This window comes from Echiichthys vipera (assembly GCF_963691815.1).
Source record: "Echiichthys vipera genome assembly, chromosome: 13".
Classification (NCBI taxonomy): Eukaryota; Metazoa; Chordata; class Actinopteri; order Perciformes; family Trachinidae; genus Echiichthys; species Echiichthys vipera.
Genome location: NC_139838.1, coordinates 29,867,496 through 29,876,911, shown reverse-complemented (window position 1 = coordinate 29,876,911; position 9,416 = coordinate 29,867,496).

Here is a 9,416-nt window from a genome sequence, read left to right as displayed (position 1 = left end):
AGGGGGGTGTGAGATGGTCTGTGGAGGGGGCCAGCAGGGAGGTAGGGGGTGGGGGAGCAAGAGGCTTGAGGAACCTGGTGTCTGCTGCAGGGGTTGTTGTGGGGCTGGTGTGGGGCTTTGGGGGGGTTGTGACCAGAGGTGGTTGCTTTGAGGAGCAGTAGGGGGGCTGCTGGTGGAGCTGAGGTCGAAACCTGTTGAAAAACAGGTCAAACTCATTCGCACATTGTTCATTTCTCTCAGCTGTTCCTCCTCCTTTCCTCTGGAAGCCGGTGATCTCACTCATCCCCCTCCATACATCCCTGGTGTCATTGTTCTCCAGTTTGGATTCCAGTCTTCTCCTGTAGTTTTCCTTCTCTCTGAACATGCTTGAGTTCTGCACAGTCCCCTGACCTGATGGCCCTCTTTTTCTCGTTGAGTAGGGCCTTCAGGTCGCTGGTAACCCAGGATATGTTATTTGGGTAACAGCGGACCTCTTAACTGGGGATGGTGTCTCTGCAGAACCCAATGTAATCACAGACACAATCAGTGATGCTATCAATGTCCTCGCTGTGTTGTATGTAAAGTGCATCCCAGTCAGTGGCTTCTAGGGCACCCTGCAGTGACTCCATGGCCTCAGGAGACCATTTCCTCACAGTTCTTACTGTTACTGGTTGCTGCTGAACCACAGGCATGTATGATGGGGAGAGCAGGACGAGGTTGTGGTCTGACCTTCCCAGGGGAGGGAGGGCCGTGGAGCTGAATGCCTCTATGACATTTGCACACAGCAGATCTATGGTTTTATTGTCCCTTGTTGTGCGTTTGACAAACTGGTGAAACGTTGGGAGAGTGGATGAGAGAGAGACGTGGTTGAAGTCACCTGTGATGATGACGAATGCTCCGGGGTGTTTCGTCTGTAGTGCCGCGGTCACAGCGTTGATGACGTCTCACGCTGCGGCGGCATTTCCAACAGTTATGGCGGTGGCGCTGGTAAACTCCCGTGGCAGATAATATGGACGCAGTCCGAACGCGATGAGCTCAATGTCTGGGCTGCAGAACCGGTTTTTCACGGAGATGTGCCCGGGGTGACACCACCATTTGTTAACGAGCACGGCGAGCCCTCCTCCTTTCTTCTTGCCGTTCGCGGTGGTGTCTCTGTCGGCTTGGACCGCGTGGAAGCCGGGGATGGTGGCGTTTGAGTCCGGTATCTGGTCATGTAGCCACGTTTCTGTGAAACACATTATAATGGACTCTCTGTATTCCCGCTGCGTCCTGGCGAGCGCTTCCAGTTCGTCCATCTTATTTGGGGACCTTACGTTTCCAGTAAGAACTGCCACGATGCAGGGTTTAAACTTGCTCCTCCCTTTAACTCCTGCTCTGCAGCCTCGCCGTCTCCTCCTTAGCTCCTTTGGTACTGTGGGTCTCTCCCCGACGAAGAGGGTTTGGGGCCCCAGGGCGATCAGCTGGTTACGACTGTCAACAATGCCGGCTGTAGAGCAGGCACGGCTTCCAGTGACCAGGAGAGACCAAAGCACGAAAAAGCTAACTAAGAGATATCCAAACTGTTGGATAAACATCTTGATGTGTGGACAGTGTGTATCCACGGCACGGGGTACAGATAATAAATTCAGATATACGCTAAAAACCCAATAAATAAAAAAATAAAAACTAGGAAGTACCGGGAGCTGCTACGATAGGCTGCCACTGGCACGGCGCCATCTTGAATATAGTAACAGCGGCCAGTCTCGACAGGGGAGACTATGTCTGCGCAGAAGTTCAGGTACTCTATCAAACAATGTGTCATCCCCTCTACGTCCTCACCTTGCGGCTTGATCAGCACATTCCAGACTGTGGTGTTGTAACAGGCTCTCAGGGTACTTTCCATCTCCGGGGACCACCTCCTGATGGTGCGAGTTGTCATCATCTGTTTTTGGACCGGGGGGTATACAGTGGCTCTAGGTGAACCAGGTTGTGATGAGTCTTCCCCAGTGGGGGGGGTCGCTCTGTATTCATCCCGTATTCATCATCAATTGTCCTGCTGTTTCTGGTGGGACAGTCTACAACCTGGTGAAAAACAGCCAAAGTAGAATCCAAATTTGCATGATTAAAGTCCCCAGAGATGATCATAAATGCCTCAGGGTGTTGTCTCTCTGCAGCCTTGCAGTCACTGAGTGAATCTCGTCACAGGCAGTGGCTGCGTCCGCTCTGGGAGGTATGTAAACACAGACGGTGATCACGTGACTGAACTCACTCGGCAGATAATATGGCCGCAAGCTAACATTTAGAAGCTCGAGGTCCCGGCAACATGAGACTTTCTTTACGGAGATTTGCCTTGGGTTACACCAGCGGTTGTCACATAAATGATGAGTCCTCTACCTTTTGCTTTTTCCGCTTGCTTCTGTGTCCCTGTCTCACGGCAGTGAATTCCAGCAGGTCCTCGTTAGCATCCGGTACAAGGTGTATTAGCTTTGTCTCTGTTAAGGTGAACAAGCTGCTCTCACAGTAGATCCTCTGGTTGACAAGCGCGGATCTTGTTCGGCAGCGAGTTCACATTCCCTGTGAATCGATGGCTTGTAGCGCCTCCGATTCTCCGCTCGCTGGGCCTTTAGCGTCGCCTCAACCTTGCAGCCCCTCGGTCAAATTTTCCTACCAATGACTTGTTTTTGTTCAGGTAGTATAAACAATTGGTTTTACATTTAAGTCATACCTCCTTTGTATATTTGGGCTGACATTTCAACTGTGACTCTATAACTTTTGTCATGGAACCTCCTGGCTGGCTCCCATAAAGGAAACAAAAACAATAGTTGATAATTTCACACAAAAGCCATCACAGTATGCAGACAGAACATTCTCAGTGCAGCTCATGTGTCGACCTGTCTCTGTTTCAAACAGATGAACACACACTGTTCACTCCTCGTCGGCATTGAATCTTAGTTTTCCTCAGTGTGTGTTTCCTGTTTCCTGCAGACGTCCAGCAGCTGTCGGTGGTTAAAGAAGAGGTTCCCCGTCAGCAGCAGGAGCGCAGCTCCAGTCTGGACCAGGAGGACCCAGAGCCCCCACACATTAAAGAGGAACAGGAGGAACTGTGGAGCAGTCAGGAGGGAGAGCAGCTTCAAGGGTGGGAGGAGGCTGATATCACCAAGTTCACATTCACTCCTGTCCCTGTGAAGAGTGAAGATGATGAAGAGAAACTTCAGTCCTCACAGATGGAAACAGAAGCTGATGGAGAGGACTGTGGAGGACCAGAACCAGAACCAGACAGGAACTCGCATCCAGATACACATTTAACACCAGAGACTGAAGACAAGACTGGAGACTCTTCTGAACCTGAGACTGATGACAGTGCGGATTGGACAGTTCCCAGTCAATCTCAGTTGGCTCTGAAACCAAACAAAGTCTTTGTGAGCGATGAGGGATGTCACACTGGCCTGAAGCCTTTCAGCTGTCCAGTTTGTAAGAAGTGTTTTAAATATAGAGCAGCTTTTGTGAAACACAAGAGACTCCACAGACGAGAGAAAGTGTCCCTTACCTTTGTTAGTGACACACATTTAACACCAGAGACTGAAGACAAGACTACAGACTCTTCTGAACCTGAAACTGATGACAGTGCTGACTGGAAAGAGACAAGAGAACCTCAGTCAGGTTCAAAGTCTCTGCAAGATGATGAAGTTCCTGTCAGTGATTCAAGATGTAGAGCGAAACTATTTAAGTGCTCTGAGTGTGGGAAAAGATTTGGCATCAAGACAAATCTGAGGCGGCACATGATAAGTCATACAGGAGAGAAACCTCACAACTGTTCAGTCTGTAAGATATCTTTTGGACAGAAGGGAGATTTAAAGATACACATGAGAACTCATACAGGAGAAAAACATTTCAGCTGTTCAGTTTGTAAGAAATCTTTTGTACGGAAGGGACATTTAAACAAACACATGAGAACTCATACAGGAGAGAAACCTTTTAGTTGTTCACTTTGTAAGAAATCTTTTACAGAGAGTGGAAGCTTAAAGATACACATGAGAACTCATACAGGAGATAAACCTTTTAGTTGTTCAGATTGTAAGAAATCTTTTACAGCGTGTGGAAGTTTAAAGAAACACATGAGAACTCATACAGGAGAAAAACCGTACAGCTGTTCAGTCTGTGAGAAATCTTTTACAGAGAGTGGAAGTTTAAAGAAACACATGAGAACTCATACAGGAGAAAAAGCATACAGCTGTTCAGTTTGTAAGAATTTTTTTACAGATGGTGGACGTTTAAAGAACCACATGAGAACCCATACAGGAGAGAAACCTCACAGCTGTTCAGTCTGTAAGAAATCTTTTGGACAGAAGGGAGATTTAAAGGCACACATGAGAACTCATACAGGAGAGAAACCTTACAGCTGTTCAGTCTGTAAGAAATCCTTTGGAACGAAGGGACATTTGAAGATACACATAAGAACTCATACAGGAGAGAAACCTTACAGCTGTTCAGTCTGTAAGAAATCATTTGGACTGAAGGGAATTTTAAAGAAACACAAAAGAACTCATACAGGAGAGAAACCTTACAGCTGTTCCATTTGTAAAAAGTCTTTTGGACAGTTGGTACATTTGAAGACGCACATCAGAACTCATACAGGAGAGAAACCTCACAGCTGTTCAGTCTGTAAGAAATCCTTTGGACTCAAGGGAATTTTAAAGAAACACATGATAATTCATACAGGAGAAAAACCTTTCAGCTGCAGTGTTTGTCATAAAAGATTTGCCTGGAGTTATCGGGTCAAAGTCCATAAATGTGTTGGTCACTAATCCTCAAAGCTTTATTAGAGTCAAACTGAGGAGAACAGAGAGGCAGAGTCTCTTTATCAGAAGGATTTCCAGGAACAAAAAACGGTCTTATATTTGTGCCAATCCTGTATTTGACCTTAAATGTCCCTCTCTAACCCACAAATGTTGAGATGAATTACAAACTTTCCTAAAGATAAAGTCGTACATTTTCCTGAGAGATATTAAAGTTTTATAAAAAGATATTTTTTTATGATGTATCTGTTTGTATTTCTTTGTTGTTGTATGATGCAACTGATGATGATATGTAACTTTTAGATTATCTGAGTTTTTCTTCTTGATGAATGTTTTGAAACAACCGTGTAAGTTTATGATGATTCTGTCCGTTCAGCTCTTGTGATGCTGCCGACTGCTGTTGACTTTCAGGAGAAACTTGTTCTGAACTGAGACTCTGAAGAAAATGTTTGCTCCAACTGTTTTTTTCATTTTTATAACCACCATCGTTTTTTCGTTTCAACATTTTCGGTTTTCTCTGTGTAAATTCAGAGGGACGTAAGTGCCCGGGCAGAGGGTTGTTAGGGAAGACTTTATTATGATTCCAGAAAAGAAAAGAAAATGCCAGAGTCCCATATGTCTGATACTGAAGTCAAGTCGTCAACACAAAGTAGTGCGTGAAGCTGCCTCAATTCTGAGGCTCAAACAGGTAGCGGGTAGCTGCAGGTAGCCACCCTTTATTGATATTTCGCTCCATTAATCCTGGGACGTCTCACGGTGTCCGAGCAACAGCAGGGACATCTCCCTGCAGCTAACCCTAGGACCCCTGCTTTCCCCATGCCTGGCCCTTCCTTCTTAGCCAAGCCCAAGGGTTAGTTGTGGTGATCTCTGCTGGAAACCTTAGCTGCCGATCGAGGTCCACTCTCAGGTTCCACTCGTGACTGCCTTAAAGGACTGATCTCTATTGCTGCGTGATGTTGGAGGCCCCTCCTTCCTCTCTGACGACGTAGATCCGCGGCCTTGATGTTGGTGATAGGCGCTCTTTGGCTGCTTCAGTCCAACGGACCTTCAGGATCTCCTACTAGCTTCTGCAGGACTCGTTCATGGCGCCTGTACCGACCCTGGGACAGTCCGGTTTACAGCTTGATGGGACAGCTTGTGCTGCACGCTCGGACTTGGGGCATTGCAGAGTTGGCAGCCTTTCTCTGAGCCATACCACAGACAGAGGTTGCTGGGGCTTGGGAGGGTGTCATAGGTGGACCTTATGAGGAAACTCAGCTTGGCTTGGGGGATCTTCCACTTGTTGGCCCAATCTACGGTCCTGCTTATTACTCCTTCCGAGGCCGTCCAGCGTCCTTGTTGGCGTTGGCTTGGAGCTTTGATCAGATAGCTCTCCTCCTCTGTCTTGACCACCTCAGAAATCCCTAGCTCTTTCCTCTCCTTCCTTGTAGCTTGAAGTGACTTGAGTGTTATAACGCCTGAATCGCGTGTCATCGCACCATGTACATTGATGTATGTAACACCATGCTGAGGATGTTCTACCAGTCGGTGGTAGCCAGTGCCATCTTCTTTGCTGTTGTGTGCTGGGGCAGCAGGCTGATGGCAGCAGATGCCAAGAGGATCAGTAAGATCATCAGGAAGAGTGGCTCCATCCTGGGTGTCAAACTGGACTCTTTGGTGGCGGTGTCTGGGAGGAGAATGCTGTCTAAACTGCACAGCATCCTGGACAACAACTCTCACCCTCTCCACCAGCTGCTGACCTCCAGCAGAAGCACCTTCAGCCACAGACTCATTCTCCCCCGGTGTAACACTGAACGCCGGAGGAAGTCCTTTCTTCCAGTGGCCATCAAACACTATAATTCATCTCCCCCAGTCAGGTAAGGAACAGTGGAGACACTGTATCCTGAGAAAATGTCACTTTGTCACTTTATATCATCACTAAATCACTTTATTTTAGTTGTATTGTAACTTACTTCAGTCAGAATGCTGCTACACTTCACTGTACTTTACTGTAACATAGTTCTGGAGGAAATGCTGCTACATTTTTAACACGGTTTCAATTATCGCTCATTATCACTTATTTAGTTTGTACTTATTTTATTTAATCTGCTGCTAAACTGAACGCTGTGTATTGTTGTATATTGTATAAACCTGCGTTTAACCTCAATGTCTGTTGCACTCTGTCACAATTAGTTATTGTTTGTTTTATTTGATGTTAGCATCATTTTATTTGATTTTGTTAGCTTATTATCACTCTGATCCTTTCCCATCTTTGTATTGAAACTGTTGCACAATAATTTCCCTCAGGATTAATAAAGCTTCTTGAATCTTGAATCTTGACCTGGTCAAGTCCCTGGAAAAGACGCCAAGTTGGGACGACAAGGTCACAGATCATTATCTTATAAGGAACGGAGGGAAGAATTAACATCTAAATAAACAAACACATTTATGATGTAGGCATCACTGAGATATACATATATAAATATATATATACTGTATATATATATATATATATATACATATATAATATCATTTTTTTCTACTCTGTTTTGTTTTGTGTCATTATTATTATTAATATATAAGATCATTTAAAGTAAAACTATAGGCTACTAGATCCTGTCCTACATACTCCAGTTCAGTAGGTGGCGGTATGCTCCTTACAGCTGGTGTTACAATCCGCCAAAAACGCGAAGAAGAAGAAGAAGCCGCCGCCCCGGAAGCTGTGTTCTTTACAGAACGACACACTGTGATCAAGATGGCGTCCAGCACAGACGTGTGTGAGCAGAGTCCGTTGTTGTGTTTAGAAAGTGTGTGTGAGCTCCAGCAGCACTGATCATCACCGCCTCTGTGTGTCTGGATAATCCTGTCCGAATGAACTTTGTGCTCTTCACCTTTTATTCTGAAGGTTTCACCTCTGACTCATCTCCCGGTAGATCCAGAGATATCCGAGTTAGCTTAGCGTGCTAGCTGTGAGTTAGCACAATGAGTAAAGTCCAAAGGGTGAGAGCGTTGGTGCAGCAGCGCCTCACTTTGGCTGCTGAAGAGATATTTGGGCTCTTTGAAAGAACGATAGCAGAGTACGAGGAGGAACTTTGTCGTTCAAAAGAGGAGAAGGAGCGACAACAGAAGCTACTGGACGCTGTTTCCGACCCTCAGCTGCGGCTCCACACAGCAGGTTTGCTCCCTTCTCTGCTTCTTCTCTCTGTTCTTTAGAAACTTCAGCCTCTCTACTGTGATCCGGTCCAGATCTGACAGGTCCAGGAACAGTGACTCTGGTTCTGGACCTGGTCTTATGTTGTCTACTTCTGAAAAAAGTCAAAAGTGAAATCTAGCTTCTTTGCATTTTCAGAATCCAACTTTCACAAATGTAAAAGTGAGTTTGATAGAAAATGTCGCCTCTTCAGTAGAATCCAGTCCGGATGTGACGTGTCTAGGAAAACCTGAGGTGGTGAAGTTTGATGACGTCATTTTGAATTCTGCTGGTGTCAGCAAAGAGGACACCGTCAGTGATCAAGCCCAGAGATGTGTCATGAGTAGATTTCACACCAGTCCATGTGCTTATCAAACATGTCCCTTATTATGTGTTAAAGGAGCATTCTGCACTTTTTACAGCGGGCACATCATTCATGGTTCTTTTTCTCCTTATTAGTGATGTGAGTCGAGTCGGAGTGGTCACTCATGTGTGTGTGTTTCCTTGTTTCCTGCAGACGTCCAGCAGCTGTTGGTGGTTAAAGAAGAGGTTCCTCCTGAGCAGCCGGGGTGCAGCTCCAGTCTGGAGCAGGAGGTTCAACACATTAAAGAGGAACATCAGGACTTCTGGAGCCGCCAGGAGGGAGAGCAGCTTCAAGATCATGATATCACCAAGTTCCCATCCACTTCTGTCCCTGTGAAGAGCGAAGATGATGAAGAGGAACCTCAGTCCTCACTGCAGAGAGCGTTGGTGAAGCAGCGCCTCACTTTGGCTGCTGAAGAGATATTTGGGCTCTTTGAAAGAACGATAGCAGAGTACGAGGAGGAACTTTGTCGTTCAAAAGAGGAGAAGGAGCGACAACAGAAACTACTGGACGCTGTCTTTAACCCTCAGCTTCGGCTCCACAGAGCAGGTTTGTTCCCTTCTCTGCTTCTTGTCTCTGTTCACTCTGACGACCCTGCTGATAATTCAGAATCTGTGAAGTCGGTGCATTTTAGGAGTCGGTCTTCTGTGACGTTACTCACTGCAGGGGTCGCGGTCAGCTCTATTAAACCTCCAGGAACTCTGTTCACGTTCAGCAGATAAAGTGAAACGATTGTAAGCATTTCTAAATGCAAATCCATCTCTAATCAGTGTCCAGATAGATACAAAGATAGATAGATAGATAGATAGATAGATAGATAGATAGGTACAAAACAATCGGAAGTACAAAAATAAAATACAAAATATGAACTACAATAAAACTACAGTATCTCAGATAAACACTATATTACAATATACTATGTGGATTTTAAGGTGCAAGAGAGACAAAGGTGCATTTCAGTGATAAGTCACTTCGAATAGTGTGAGATTATTCCCTGAGCGTTGCTGTGAAGCGCTGTACAGTCTGATGGCAGCAGGTAGGAATGGTTTCCTGTGCCGTTCTTTAAGGCAGCAAGGTTGGATGAGTCTGCTGCTCTCAAGCTCGTCCAGGGTTTCGTGGAGGGGATGAG